This window comes from Bufo bufo, chromosome 7 (genome assembly GCF_905171765.1).
Source record: "Bufo bufo chromosome 7, aBufBuf1.1, whole genome shotgun sequence".
Lineage (NCBI taxonomy): Eukaryota > Metazoa > Chordata > Amphibia > Anura > Bufonidae > Bufo > Bufo bufo.
Window position 1 is genome coordinate 56,431,358 of NC_053395.1, and position 13,739 is coordinate 56,445,096.

A 13,739-nucleotide genomic window follows, 5' to 3' on the forward strand; every position below is an offset into this window, starting at 1 on the left:
TCCGGTATCTTCATAGTTAGGCTCCACCCAGGGGAACCTGCTGCGGTCTCCTTCTCCTATGCTGTAGCAGCTGGCCAATCGCAGCGCTCAGCTCATAGCCTGGCTATGAGCTGAACGCTGCGATTGGCCAGCGCTACAGCATAGGAGAAAGAGACGCCGGCAGGTTCCCCTGGGTTGAGCCTAACTATGAAGATACCGGAGGCTATAACCGGAGAACGGAGCGGCGCCCGGGGATAACAGTAAGTGCAGGGGGATCCCTGGGTGCAGCTCTGCACGTCTGTATAGTCAGTTTAGATGCTTTATTCAGTTTAGATGCTTTATCTACTAGAGCGAAACCCCACTATATATATATATATATATATATATATATATATATATATTGCACTTATTTATTGTATTTGACCTATTATGTTGTCCTAGTCCATTGTATTGTTCTTTAGTGGTGTCTGATTTGTGTCCATTTGCTAGAAAGGTCATTAGTGTATCTATCTACAATATCAATCTATTATTTATACACTCTTCAATGTTGAAATGGAAAAAGTCATGGAATTATGGAAATTACAGGATTGATCGACATGTTAATTATAGGCAAACAGTTTGAAAATGGAAACAAAATATTAAAAACATCTCAATTTATTTAGTATTGGGTCTCCTCATCATTTACATGCCTTGGCCCGCTATCAATGAGGTTATAAGTGGTTGTCTGAGGAATGTTGTGCCATGCTGAATGTACTTGGACATGCAAATCACCAAGATCAACTGCTGCCAGCTTCCTTTGCCATTAAGAGGCAGATGTGCACAATGGGAGGCAAGTCTGGAGACGCTGCAGGCCATGTTAGCAAATTTAGGCCACACAGGATGGTTACACTTTGGAGAAATGGCAATGAAATCTGAAATGAAGACTAGAGGGGCCCGGCTACCGTATATTATGACACCCTACAACATAATCCCTTGAAAAGGCCTCTTCATTGCGTAGCCCACATGGTCTCCAGGCCAATCTAATCACTGAAAAGAACAGACCTCCATTCCACTCCACTGCTATCTTGCTATGCACCATGAAAGTCTTTGATCGGGGTATTATGAGGTCAGTGGAACAACTGTACGTCTGGCTAGTAGCCCAGTGTCATGCAGATGCCTTCCGATGGTTCTTGTATACACTGTTTGGCGAACTAGACTTGGGATCAGTGATGGCCAGTTTGCAGTGTTCGCCAGCGAACACATGTTGGCTGCCATCTTAACTCACAAGTCCGGCGATGCACAGGTAAGCCCTTACCTTTGCCTGTGCTGCGAGCCGGTCAGAAATCAAATGCGGTCACCGGGAGCAGGCAGTTCCGAGAACAGCCCGATGAAGACCCCCGGCGGCTGTTCTCGGAACTGCCTGCTCCCGGTGACCGCATTTGTTTCAGACCGGCTCGCGACACAGGCACAGGTAAGGGCTTAACTGTGCATCGCCGGACTTGTGAGTTAAGATGGCAGCCCACATGTGTTTGCTGGTGAACACTGCGAACTGGCCATCACTGCTTGGGATGTGATGTCCAATTTTATATGCGGTACAGATACACCATTCTTCTAATGAGACAATCCATCCATGCAGAGATTTACCTTTGTGCATCTCTTGCTGTCATTCAAGTTCATCATTAATGTCCCAAACATTGGGACACACAACATTGAACAGTACTGACATCTTGGACTAGGAGTGGGTTGAGTAATAAACCAAGGTCTCTCAGGTCAAAGATTCTGTCCTTCTCAGTTTGTGACAAGTGGCAATAAGTGGCATTTCGATGACCAAGAGGTATCTCACAATCATGTCACACAACTTTATCCAATTTTTGAGGTTTCATACCGCTAAAAGACTTGGCTTTCTATTGGGCTTTTATGCCCCTCCCACATTCAACAGATTGGAGCTAGGTGCTTGAGTATTTGATCATGAGCAGATCTTAGCGACACCTGCTACTTCCTCCATTTTCAATGTTGAGGAGTGTATATACTGTATATATTCATATTAATGAATGGATTGCTATGAAATATGGTTACGAATAAGAACTGTAATGTTTAAAACGCGTTAACAAGAGGGGCTAGTAAAGATTGTGTTCACTAGATGTATTTTTAAGGAACACGATTAAAGACCAAAGCGACTTTAAAGAATCGGTTTGTGCTGGATGTTTTATTCGCTAAGAAATTCAAGCGTGCACTAAGGGTAGAAAAAAGGTGAGCTGGATTTACTTTTTTCAGTGCTATGAAAAAAACTCTCAGAACTTTACATGAAAATACAGAATAACATCATAGAAAACTATATATCCTGGAGGTCAGTGCCTCCTAATGGACATACTTGAAAAACTGCTCGAAATGATTGCTGAAAACCTTTCTTATAAAATATAAATATTGGTTACTTTCTGCCTTCGGATGTAAAATGTCCAACTGTGGAGGGATGAGTTATGTAGAACAGGACTATAATAAGTTTAGTTTATAAAATTAAGTGTTATCTTGGCAAAACAAATTCAAGCTTGAGTGTCTAACCAGGACTTGCTTTTCTACAAGAAAATGCTCCAGAGCATACATCAAACTGCTCACCACAGGTTACGCAGTGGAATCCAGTTGCACTTTGGTCTACAACAATGTAATTAGAGACGAGCGAATCGAAGCTGATGAAGTGGAATTAATTTAGAATTTCAGGAAAAATGTGATTAGCAACGAATGTGAATTCCCTCGCGCTTCGTGGTAACGAATTGCATTTTTCCTAAAATGGTGGCTACACATGTGAGGACTGAGGACATGGGGCAAGGAACTCTGGGAAGGCGGGATCACCCTGATTGACATACCTGCATGCAGCCAATCAGCAGCCAGCCAGCCCTGTGATGTAATAGCCCTATAAATACAGCAGCCATTTTAGATTCTGACATTTTCCAGCATTCAGAGTGCGGGGACAGATGTGTGAAGGTGCTAGGGACAGCTATTGGAAAATCGATTGTGGGAAAAAAAAGACAGAAAAAAGGATTTATAAGTTCAGGGAAAGGATATGGAGGGATCATTTCACAGCATCTTAGTGCGGGTAGAGATGTCAGAAGGCGCTAGAGACTTTGATAGGAAAGTGATTTACAAGTGCAGGAAATGATTATTTGGGGATCCAAATAGTCATTAGACAGCTCTGTCATTCAAGCTTTTCGTTATTGGGCTGCAAGTCTTATGTCGAAAAGCCTTTAGAGGCTTATGCTTTAGTATCTTATTCAGAACTACAAGAAAGATATATACAAATTTCACTTCTGCAGTTATTTCTGTTGAAAGCGTATCGAGGCGTATTTCAGTAACAAAGAAAAATATATACGCACTGAACTGTTGCAGTTGTTTCTGGTGAAAGCATATAGGGGCGTATTTCAGTACAACAAGAAATATATATACGTACTGCACTGTTGCAGGTATGTCTGGTGAAGGCATATAGGGGCATATTACAGTCCAACAAGAAAAATATATACGCACTGCACTGTTGCAGTTATTTCTGGTGAAAGTGTATAGGGGCGTATTACAGTAAAAAAAGAAAAAATATATTCTAAGTGCATTTCTGCAGTTAATTCTGGTGAACGCATATAGGGGCGTATTTCAGTAAAATAAGAAAAATATATACGCACTGCACTGTTGCAATTATTTCTGGTGAAAGCGTATAGGGGCGTATTACAGTAAAAAAGAAAAATATATATTCTCAGTGCATTTCTGCAGTTAATTCTGGTGAAAGCGTATAGGGGCGGATTTCAGTAAAAAAAAGAAAAATATATATGCACTGCACTATTGCAGTTATTTCTGGTGAAAGCGTAAAGGGGCGTATTTCAGTGAAATAAGAAAAATATATTCGCACTGCACTGTTGCAATTATTTCTGGCGAAAGCGTATAGGGGCGTATTTCAGTAAAAAAAAGACAAATATATATGCACTTCACTGTTGCAGTTATTTATGGTGAAAGCGTATAGGGGCGTATTTCAGTAAAATAAGAAAAATATATACGATGCAGTTATTTATGGTGAAAGCGTATAGGGGCGTATTTCAGTAAAAAAAAAAGACAAATATATCTGCACTTCACTGTTGCAGTTATTTCTGGTGAAAGCGTATAGGGGCGTATTACAGTAAAAAAGAAAAATATATATTCTCAGTGCATTTCTGTAGTTAATTCTGGTGAAAGTGTATAGTGGCCTATTTCAGTCCTACAAGAAAAATATATGCTCAGTTCACTTCTGCAGTTATTTCTGTTGAAAGTGTATAGGGGCGTATTACAGTAAAAAAAGAAAAATATATACGCATTTCACTGGTGCACTTATTTGTGGCAAAAGCGTTCCGTGGCCTTTTTTTAGTACAGAAAGAAAAATATATACGTACTTTACTGGTGCATTTTTTTTTGCTGAAAGCATTTAGTGGCCTATTTCAATACAAAAAGAAAAATATATTCTCAGTTCACGTCGGCGGAGAGTCAGCAGGGTGGCAGCAGTGGGAGGTTGGGAGCCAAACGTGACTGGGTTAGAGCACCTGCCTCGCAGCAGCCTACCTGCCCAGGAAGTAGTTGTGCAGGGGTTCACGGAAGTAGCGGCTGTATCAGTCAGTCAGTGCGGCGGTTATATGTGTTATTTTGTATTTCAGTACATAAAGAAAAATACATTCTCAGTTCAAGTCGGCGGCAGTTATATGTGTTGAAAGCGTTTAGTGATGTATTTCAATACAAACAGAAAAATGCATTCTCAGTTCACGTCGGCGGCAGTTAGATGTGTTGAAAGCGTTTAGTGACCTATTTTAATACAAACAGAAAAATGCATTCTCAGTTCACGTCAGCGGCGGTTAGATGTGTTGAAAGCGTTTAGTGGCCTATTTCAGTACAAGCAGAAAAATGCATTCTCAGTTCACGTCGGCGGCGGGTTGGTTGTGTTGAAAGCGTTTAGTGGCTTATTTCAGTACAAACATAAAAATGCATTCTCAGTACACGTTGGCGGCTGTAATATGTGTTGAAAGCGTTTAATGGCCTATTTCAGTACAAATAGAAAAATACATTCTCAGTACATGTTGGGTGTTATATGTGTTGAAATGGCTGGGATTCAGCAGGGTGGCTGCAGTAAGAGGTCGGGAGCCAAACGTGCCCGGGTCAGAGCACCTGCTTCGCAGTAGCCTACCTACCCGGGAAGTAGCAGGGGATCACAGAAGTAGCAGCGGTAGCAGTCAGTCAGTGCAGCGGTTATATGTGGTAAAATCTTTGTTGGAGTATTTCAGTTGAAAAACTAAATTTATTCAGCGGAAGGCGCTGCGGTTATATGCGGTTAAATCTCCATGATGTCTCCATGATAAATCTGCACTATGGGGGCACCGTGTGGCTTCTACACACTTTCAAAATAATCCTTCAGTGGAGCGAATAGATGCCGGTTGACCGGGACGCTCCATGACCTTCCCAGGAGCTGCTGTCAGGAGCAGCGGTTCATTTTTGAGATGTCCGTATAGTCCGTATATATTTCCATCTATGTGGTATCCTGCTGCTGCCATCTCCACATTATGTCACCTTGCCACTCTGTGGTCTCCTCATGCTGCTGCCATCTCCACACTGTCACCTTGCCACTCAGTGGCCTCATCATACTGCTGCCATTTACAAACTTTTTCATTGTGCAACTTTTTCAAATTTTTTTTTTTTCGGTAATGTTGATGGGTGACTGCAAAACTCTTTTTGCTGTATGAACCGAATGATGCCATGTGAGGTTGTGTGACATCTGAAAGTGTGAGGAAAATATATATTCTGAACAACAACTATACAAAAAGTACATGAAAGCAATGACAACCTCCTGATGCTGCTGCCACCTCCGGACTCTGTCATTGTGCCACTCGGTGGCCTCATCATACTGCTGCCATCTACAAACTCTGTCATTGGGCCACTCTGTGGCCTTCTCATAATGCTGCTGCTGCATCCGCCACCTCCAGACTCTGTCATTGTGCCACTCAGTGGCTTTCTCCTGATGCCACCACCTCCAGACTCGGTCATTTTGCCACTTGGTGGCCTCCTCATACTGCCGCCACCTCCAAACTCTGTCATTGTGCCACTTGGTGGCCTCCTCATACTGCTGCCAACTCCAGACTCTGTTATTGTGCCACTTGGTGGCCTCCTCATACTGCTGCCAACTCCAGACCCTGTCATTGGGCCACTCTGTGGTCTCCTCATGCTGCTTCCACCTCACCACTATGTCATAGGTCCACTCTGTGGACTTCTCATGCTGTTCCCACTCTCCCCATTTCATGGCTGGTCCACTATTTTGCATTTCGGCCTGGCTGACATCATCATTTATTTGTCCTTTCTTCTGATCTGTCAGAAGGAAGAAAATATTTAATGCACAACGGATCCTGTCTGTGTAGCAGCTTTAAGGCCTGTATGGTCCCATCAGAATTGTCTTGTGATTTGGTAGCTAAAAGCAGGAGTGGGTAGAAAACACAGAAGACATGCAAATATTACCTTCACGTGTCATCTCTGCTTTAGATCCACTTCTGTTTTTTTGGCATTAGCAATACTGATGGATTATTGAGCAAATGCTGACTGAGGGAAGGCGTATGCTCCACAGACAGGATCCGTTTTATGTGGGTTATTGTTCTGACGGATCAGAGGAAGAGCAAATTAGACAGTGACTCGGTCCGGGGGGCTCTGCTTGTATACGTGTTTAATAGAACAGGTTCTGATAACATCTATGTGGAATCAGCTGGCGACGATGTAAAAGAAGTGTGCTTCTTCTTAGCACTAACATCAACCTGTAAGACTGAGTTCATAATTTAGTTATTAAGTATCAGTTATGGCCCCGTGACTGCCCTAATAAGTGAAGTGTGCAGTGATTCTAAGAGCAACGCCTGTCATCTGCATGTCATACTGACTCACAGTATTATTTCACTACCAAAGCAGACTCCCTATGCGTGTTACTACAAGGAACAGTGTTCTACACCACTATAAAGGCTCTCAGCACCCAAGAAAAAGCCCTTTTTTTACATGATTCATAGCAAATAAATTCGGATCAAATCAAATTTTTGAAAAATTCGCTCATCTCTAAATGTAATGTACTCTGCATTCTGTAAACCAGTGCTATCTGTGAAGAGTAAGGATGAGTTGATGCACAGCACCAGAGAAAAGTGTTGTGTTTAATATGTTAAAACCCTGGTCTCAGTGATAATTATAGGCTTTGTGCTCGTGGTTTGTTAGCTTGCATCCTGTGACTGATGACTTTCATTCTTAAACCAATGTGTCAGGATAATGACTACCATCACATGCAAACATGGATAGTGCAGCCTTGAACTGTCCAGACCCACTATCCCTACCAACGTGCCCGATCACCCTAGGCAGTGACCCACAACTGGACAATAGTCCCTATACTGCGGCATGTGAAGAGTGACACAGAAACAGTGACAGACGCACAAACACAGAGTAGTCGTACAGAAAAGAGTCCAAAGCCAGATGGCTAAACAGTATAAGTATGTCAAGGGCAAACGAGAAAATCAAAACACACCAAAGAGTCAGAACCAAGATATCAAATACAATACCAGAACACCAGAAACAAAAACCATAGTCACAAGTCCAATCCAGAAATCAAAGCCAGGGAAGTTGGGTATACTGCAGATGTCGGCCTTTTATGCTAGAGAAGAGGCAACTCACGCCGATGTGCTTGTGCACCAAGGGGAGCTGCTGCCCACACGTCGTGACGTTCAGGAGTCTCGGCGCAGATCCCCATTGGCCCTGAGCTTTGACGTCGGGGAAGGCCGGATGGCACTTCAGGTTCCCCTTGCTGCTATTGATCACATCTTCACTGTTATCTATGATACCACACACCCAGCTCTGCTAGGCCACCATTACAGAATCTTGGGCTTATTTGACTAATCGCGTGTTTTAACACCTACTGGACCATCTACTTTGCTCTGATCAACCTTTGTTACCGGACTTATGACTTTGCCATCTTCATTTGTTTCACCCTGGTACTATATATCTGTAATCTGCCTGACTTCCATTGCTGACTTCTTTTATTCCAAGCATTTTGAGACTTTTTACTTTTGTTATTGATCATAGCAGCTGTGCCTCCATTTACTCCCACCCAGGGGAGGACCTACCAGTAGTGCAGCCTACACGACCTGAGTCAGCTATCCCCTCCTCTCCAGTCAGACTTCCCGTGTATGGACTTCCCGTAGCAGAACAAACAGATGCACCTAGATAAGTAAAGCCAGCACGGAGATGTCTCAGATTAAAGCAATGTTCTATATTGGATTAAAAACAGGCATATCTGGACTAGACGTTTTGAGCCCACAGGTTCTTAATCATAGCCAACTATGCTTTAACATTACATGGGATTCAAAACACACTTTCGATCAGATGATTGTTCTTCACAGCTGAAATCTCAATCACAATTAGAATTAACCCCTTAGGATGCTGTATGTTATACAAGTCATATTTAAAATTAATAACAAATTAAATCCAACCTTTGATTTACCATTAGAGATGAGCGAATCTTCCAAGCTTTGGTTTGTTTTGGATTCAAGTAATTTTTCAAAGAGTTCGATTCGGGTCCGAATCTATTCGTTCTGAACCAAAGTTGCTCCAATTGCCCTGAAAATTGGTATACAGTAAAACCCTCTACAGTCCTCTAAAACACTTTTTTTTTTTTTTTTTATGAAAAGCTCCGATTTCGTTTTGTACATTTTTTTTTACTAATTTTTTCAATTCCCTTGCCCAGAAACAGCATCAGGTGTAACTGTATAGTTGCTGCCACAAACTGCAGTCATTGCTTGGCCGCAACTGACTGCAACTACCTTCTGGCTGGTGATGACAGAACACTATTGATTGCTTATGAGCTGCGAATACATTCGCTCACCTCTATTCACATTCAGGGAATCTGGTACTCAGCATGAACAACCAGTTAGTTAGTTTCTTAACATAATCTCCCCCTCTGATTGGTCTGTATAAAAGTTAAATACCTTGGAATGAAAATGTAGAGAAATCATCCTTATGTACATCTCTAAAATGTCAAAATAAATTGAAACATTCATTTTCTTATTTAGTACATATGACATATGTCTACCCATGCATACTTTAAATGGCCACTAACTTTTCACCCAATTTTGCTTAAATCAATAGTACAACTGACCACAAGAAAATTTGCTATATGTTTTAAGTTTTAACAGTGAGAAATGTCTAGCTTCCCCTGCTTATTGCTTTTTAGTTTAAAAAATGCCTTATTCCCGTCCAGGACAGATCAACTCTGCAGGAGGATCATATTACACATGTCAATGCAAGTCTATGGAGAGGGAAGGTGGAGGGGAGTGAGCAGAAGGAGACAGGCACAGCAGAGAGAGAGACATGGCTACATAGGAAGATTATAACTCAGCGTAAGTGCTTCATTCACAAAAATACAGGTGTAGTAAGTGTAGTATTGCAATTGATAGTCTTTCATTTCAAAATTACAATGAGTAGTGAATGACACAAAAGTCCTTGTGTGAAATCCACAGTGCTAATCCATGTTCTTGCATTAGTTCACTTTTTAGAACATGAGCTTGGGGACAGACTCAAACCATAAGTCTTTGCTTTCTTAGAGACAAATCTAATGCCCTCTGCTAGAATGTCTCTAAGGATCTTGATCTGTTTATAAGTATCACCTTCCATTCACCTGGCGGTAGTTTAAATGCCGATCAGTACAAAGTGTGCAACATGAATATGCTAAATGATACTGATGACACATATCGCAAAATACAACATGATCCAATCAGACGATACAGGTTAATTTTGGTGGATGGTTGGCTGGTCCTACGGAAATTAGCAGGTCTGGTGATATATATATATAATATATATATATATATATATATATATATATATATATATATATATAATGTGTATGGTCAGCCTTAGTGTTTTTCTTTTATACCAGGGCGATCACATACATCCTGGGCTGCCATAGAAATAGATATTATATATGAAGTCTAATGTCTCCATATATACACATTTTTTTTTGGCCTTTGTAGATAAGTCACAAAGTTTGATGAAAATAAAAGAACTCAAAATGTCAGGGTATACAAATGTAGCAGTAAGTCAGCAGAGAAAAAAAAAATGTTGGAGTATTGCATCTGATTTATAACGACTAGGTTGAGATGAATAGATGTTGCTTTCCAGTGAGGAAAGTTCAGGATGAGATTATTCAACATTAGTATTTAGTGTTATATATTTCAGATGCCCCTGATGGTTATATCTTTATATCAAAGGTGACACTGTGTGCCTCAGAAAACAAAATCTGATTCTGCAGTGTTTCCTATACTATTATGGACTCTAGAAGATATATATTGGAAGTATGCTGGAAGACTTGAGCATGCGCTTGTACATCGAGTCCCTGTGGAGTGTTGAAAATTGTCATGAATGCTAACTTACCCCTCCAGCCAGCGGATACTTCTTGCATCCTGCAATCTATTATGTGTGTTTCTTTGGTTTTGTGTTTTATTGTTGCTGGTCCTATTTTATTTAAAGCAGGCATGCTCAACCTGCGGCCCTCCAGCTGTTGTAAAACTACAACTCCCACAATGCCCTGCTGTAGGATGATAGCCGTAGGCTGTTCGGGCATGCTGGGAGTTGTAGTTTTGCAACAGCTGGAGGGCTGCAGGTTGAGCATACCTGATTTCAAGCATTCAACTGGAAAAAAGCTGGTCTTTCCAACCTTATATGTACAACAATATCTGGAAGTGACATATCGTTACAACATTCATTACTAAGCACTAGTGATGAGCGGCAGGGGCTATATTCAAATTTGCGATATTTCACAAATATTTGGGCGAATATTCGTGAATTCGAGATTATTTTCTTGATTGCGAAAAATCTTCAATGTAATATTCGCGTAATGCGCGCAAAATACAGGCGTGGGTCACTTTTGCTACATTTTCCAAGCTGCTAGAAATTTCCTGAGACTGGAGAAAATGGTTGGCACGGCAGAACATTATAAATGGCTTTATATGCAGAGTGCTCCAATATATTCATGATTGCGCTCATCGGCACTAATGATGCAAATATTTTGGCGCAATACTTGAAACTTCACATTTTAGCAGGTCTGCATGTATGGACAGCAGAACCTATCACACTACCTAACACCCCGCACTGCAACAGCTACACTATATCAGGATCTAACCTACACTGACTATCTGTATTATATATATAAGCTATCTTACTATCTATCTACTGTAGTGTGGAAAGCACAGAGCACAGCAATGTCACTGCTCTCTCTCAGAACTTTAAAAAACTGTAGAAAATGGCTGCTGGGGAGGTTCTTATATAGTAAGGGGTAGGCAACTTTCCTATTGGTTGATAGGGATGTTGCTAAGCTCAGACAAAGACATTGCAGCCTTCTCATTGGCCCACAAGCAAGAAGGGAGGTTACTGATGAAAAAAACATCAAGAATATTAGAAATTACGAATCTTCTAAATATTTGAAATTTCCAGCTTTATGATCTCTGAGATCTTGGTTTTATCCTGTTTAACCCAGTGGTGCCTGCTCCCTTGTAATCCTTATAAAAATTGCAGATGATTATTGGTCACCTAATGGGGGCCTCCTTTGCACTGTTTGTTTAAATCTAATAGACAATACAAAGGAGAACATCCCATGGTGTAATATCTCTATAACTGGTGACAGAAAATAAAAAAATAATTGTTCTGTTCACTAGTGATGAGCGGCAGGGGCTATATTCGAATTTGCGATATTTCACAAATATTTAGTAGAATATTTGTCATATATTTACGAATTTCGAGAATTTGAAATTATTTTATTGAATGCGAAAAATCGGCAATGTAAAAATCGCATAATGCGAATTCGTAATGCGAAATTCAGGCGTGGGTCACTTTGGCTACATTTGTCAAGCTGCTTGAAGTTTAATGAGTTTCTCCTGAGACTGGAGAAAATGGTTGGCATGGCAGAACATTACAATAGCTTTATATGCAGATAGAGTCAAGTGCTCCAATATATTCGCCATCGCTTCTCGGCCTTTTGGCTAAGATCAAGTGTAGTATTTGTTCTTCAGTCCTGTAGAGCTACGCTCCAGGCTGTACTCCTTCCATGGCTTGCCATGGTTGTCGAGCAGAACGGAAAACCACACAGCAACCCTGGGTGGCGGAGCATGAATGGCGTACCGAGCGCCCATGTTAAGCTACCTTTGAGCTCTGCTGGATCGACGCCATCTAGGTCGAGTTGTGTTGAAAGCCCAAAGTGCGAGTTCCCCAGGGGTGGTGCCCTGGGGTGCCGGAACTCACGGGGGGTGGCAACCCACTGAGTGATGGCACATTGCACAGCACTTTCTTTCTCACAATTTTAGCACACACCTCTATTTGCTCGGCTTCGGCCTTGAAGATACGAGGAATTTTTATAATTCCGGCCGAATGTCCGGGCCTTAAGGGCAAAACATTTTACTTATTTATTTTTTATGTCACCGTGTGCACTTTTACACGTTGTGTGTTCACTAGGATTTTCAAGGGTTGCGGCGCCATAACGGGTACCCCCTCCTTGAGGTCTAGGGGGGGTGTGTGTGGCCATATTGGTTCCTCACCCCCCTGCCAAACCCCTTGGGCTCTCCCTCCGGGGAGAGTCCAGACCTTGTTGAAGCTCCTGGCTGACGCCTTGGGTGGCAGCCTAGGCGAAAGCCGGGAGCATAGATGGGTGTACCCTTGGCTTCGGCTGAGGGTTGCCACTTGTCTCAGCCCCTTGCAGGAGCTTAACAGCCCCGGAGGGATTGGGAATGGTTTGTGGGGGGCTCTTCTCTTCGGAGAGGGCCTGCGATAGACCGCGACCTAGTGCACGATTTTTGTGTGGCACGCTGCACGATTTTGTTGCACGAGGTGAGAGCACGACTTTGGGCTTTCGATAAAAAAAATATATATAAATATATTCGCCATTGCGCTAATCGGCAGTGATTAGAATATTTTTTCGCACTGCGTGCAACTTCACATTTTGGCAGGTCTGACTACAGATTACTAGGGATGAGCGAACCCGAACTGTATAGTTCGGGTTCGTACCGAATTTTGGGGTGTCCGTGACACGGACCCGAACCCGAACATTTTCGTAAAAGTCCGGGTTCGGGTTCGGTGTTCGGCGCTTTCTTGGCGCTTTTTGAAAGGCTGCAAAGCAGCCAATCAACAAGCGTCATACTACTTGCCCCAAGAGGCCATCACAGCCTTGCCTACTATTGGCATGGCTGTGATTGGCCAGTGCAGCATGTGACCCAGCCTCTATATAAGCTTGGGTCACGTAGCGCTGCACGTCACTCTGCTGTTTCAAGCATAGGGAGAGGTTGCAGCTGCGACGTTAGGGCGAGATTAGGCAGATTAACTCCTCCAAAAGACTTCATTCTGTGATCGATCTGCAGCTGTGGATCATTGAAGTGCTAATATCGACTTGCTCACTTTTTTGAGGCTGCCCAGAGCGTTTTTAGATCACTTTTTTCTGGGGTGATCGGCGGCCATTTTGTGGCTTGTGGTGCACCAGCACAAGCTATCACCAAGTGTATTTAACCATCAATAGTGTGGGTATTTTGTGCTATATCCTACATCAGCTGCAGGCTGAGCCTGTGTCACCGAAGTGCATTTAACCATCAACAGTCTGGTTATTTTTTGGCCATATACTACATCAGCTGCAGGCTGAGCCTGTGTCACCGAAGTGCATTTAACCATCAACAGTCTGGTTATTTTTTGGCCATATACTACATCTGGTGCAGGCTGAGCCTGTGTCACCCTAGTGC

The 13,739-nt window shown here is 42.3% G+C and overlaps 1 protein-coding gene and 1 pseudogene across 1 annotated transcript in view; both read left to right on the forward strand.

Moving 5' to 3' along the window:
- SHISA9 (shisa family member 9) overlaps window positions 1-13,739 on the forward strand; it is a 420,563-nt gene that overhangs the window by 329,981 nt on the left and 76,843 nt on the right. The gene's annotated exons all lie outside the window — the stretch shown is intronic.
- On the forward strand, window positions 11,980-12,103 carry LOC121009081 (annotated as a pseudogene).